At 36.4% G+C, this 2656-nt stretch overlaps 1 protein-coding gene across 12 annotated transcripts in view; it reads right to left on the reverse strand.

Moving 5' to 3' along the window:
- Positions 1 to 2411, reverse strand: part of LOC138003301 (octopamine receptor beta-2R-like) — a 13862-nt gene extending 11451 nt beyond the window's left edge. For 4 of the 12 annotated variants that reach the window (XM_068849292.1, XM_068849294.1, XM_068849288.1 and 1 more), the window contains exon 1: positions 2189 to 2345. The gene's annotated coding sequence lies outside the window, so the exon portion shown is untranslated. The other 8 variants (XM_068849297.1, XM_068849286.1, XM_068849283.1 and 5 more) reach the window with 7 other exon arrangements.
- Positions 2412 to 2656: the final 245 nt, after the last annotated feature.

Consider the following 2656-nt stretch of genomic DNA (forward strand, 5'->3'; position numbering starts at 1 on the left):
GTGAATATGCAAAAGTAACTTATCAGTTTCTATGTGTAGCTCGATACGAAATAGTTACTTGATCGATGGATCATGATAGAAAATGTCTTACCAGCTCGACCTATTTATCGCGTTTTCATTTGCACGGTAAACAGATGAAGTTTTCCGCTGGTTCTCATATTCTGTCTCCTTAGTGGACTCGTTTTAACACCGCAACTGCCAATTTATCATTTTATTTTGAAGGGGTAGTTTCTAAAGAAACTGTGGTGCTGCGTCGGTGGGGAAGTAGTATACAATTGACATTATCAACTCCGTTGATAAAACCAAATTTTTGTATATCATTTTATTTTGACTGTGCGTGAGTATGGATGACAGGTGGAAATTTAAACTTTTTATTAATTGCTGTCAAATACTTAGTCATCTGTGTAAAATGACAAAACGGCTCCGCTACGAGGGGTTGAATTCGAACGAGTCTCTTTTTTAATTGTGTTGTAATGGTCAAATATTGGAAACAGCATTTTGTTTTGTTTTTGACACGATAGTGACGATAATGAAGAAGCAGTTTAACTGGACCGTTCTTATAAAAATCGAGGATAAATAAACAAGAGAATCCAAAATGGTCTGCATTGTCCAATCCTTTTTTGTTGGAGCACTAGAAAGAAGCAACAGAGGAAAATCGGGATGCAAACAAAAGATCGCTGATGTGGCCGCGCTTTTAGAGTAAGGTGAAAAACATATTCATAACCTAAAATGTAGAAGTTTTAAAAAGGCTCGGTTTACTAAGCTGTATGAGACAGATTGGAAGGAGACCAAAAGCAGTTTTAATTGCAACGAATATCTTCTAATAAAGCAGCTGACTTACTGATGTTTCTCTCTATATTGAGTTTTCCAATGGGTCACCTGATCTTTACAAGGAAATCGTTAACTTGACTCACGGAAAAGAGGTTATTTCTTTGGTAGTCGTCAAAGAATTATGACGGAGTCAATGTCCATGGTTAAATTCTCTTTGTATAGGCCTTATTTAGGGTACTTTTGATGCCTACGCTCTTGAAAATGAGGGCATGCAAACATGAATATGCCTGCATGCATTCTTTTTAATGAACAAAACAAAGGACCAAGCCTCCTGAGTATTATAACATGATCTGTATTGGGAAAACAAAATGTACAAGCCGAAAAGGTCTATAGCAGGACGTCTGCGCTTGCAAACGCATGAAAAAAAGTCCTTAAGATCTCACAATTGTTTGTTCCCTTAACAAATTGTTCCTTGTTTTTTCAACTGCTGTAGAAAGATGCGTAAGGCATTGTGTATCGTTGATAAATCAAGCATAAGTGGAACACGGTTCGATCACCACGGTACCCGAACCTACTTTCACAGAATCTTGATAGACAAAATTGACAGGCACAATATTTTTTTTTTCAAAACCACTTTTCTTCCGAATCACGTTGGTCTGCAAAACGTTATTTATTTGGACACGAACAGACCTTCATTGTGAACTAAGACAACATTACATGGTAAATGTATTACGTTCGTCGGCAAAGCGCAGTTCATAAATAAAATAGCTACAAAACTCATATTCGCCAATATGAACGATGAATAATTTTTGCACTTAACTCCTTAGCAATTTCCTCTTGATCATCTGATGACTTACAGAATTTTTTGCATCCTCGGTAATTTATCCGCAGGTCCTGGCCTAGCTTGTCGTAATCAAAAGTATTCTTTTTCAGCAATATAAACTTTCATTGTAACGAATATTAAATCAGGCACTTTTTACATCTGTTGGAAAGACATTCTGAGCTGATCTTTCCCACTGCTTAAATCTGCATGTACTCAATTATGGTTTTGCTGTGGATTTAGGCCGATTCTATGTTGTTGATAAAAAAGTCTATTTACTGAAGCATATGCTGGAAAACGTTATGGCCGTTCCCCTGTTGTTAATAGAAGATTTTAGCAAATGGATGGAACATCACAGCTTAAATGACTCCTTGCATTATAGCGAAAACAGGATATTCATTTTTTGGTGTAATTATTCTTTCAGTATACCTTGAGGCGCGAACAACCTCGCCTCTTAGACCTAAAAATCTTTTGCAACTGAGATTTTGGTCTATCTGAGAAATTCGATACAAACTCTTCCCAAACATCCGTTTTTAACGAACGTTGGACTGTTAAATTGGAAGGAGATTGTCTTATTAGCCTACGAACTTTACTTACTTCAAATTTCTCACCATCAATAGTTTTGCTTGTCTGCAGATGCAACGTCAGACCTTTTTACAGTGGTTCTGAGAGGAATAAATATCAAAATCATGTATCAAATCAGTTTCAATTCCTTGGGTCATTGTCTGTCTTTGTGCGTCGGTCGACCAATATAAAAATACCTAATATAAAAATTCATATCGCCACAACAATTTAGCCGGACACATTATATTGATTAAAGCATGTTAATTAATGCGGATTTGTAAACTGCTGTAAATAATTTATCGTTATCTTTAAAAACTGTCAGTACAATAGGCAACTGTCACGATAGCATCAATTGACCACATTTACCATGCAGAATAAACCTTATTGGAGTTGAGCCTGCAGGCACATTTTCTTTTGTTTAAAACTACATGCAAGAGAGTCTTAAGGGTCAATTCGATACAAAATGACCCCTTATAGTCTCGTTTATGAGGCAAAACCGCT

Source organism: Montipora foliosa, chromosome 5 (assembly GCF_036669935.1).
Source record: "Montipora foliosa isolate CH-2021 chromosome 5, ASM3666993v2, whole genome shotgun sequence".
NCBI lineage: Eukaryota > Metazoa > Cnidaria > Anthozoa > Scleractinia > Acroporidae > Montipora > Montipora foliosa.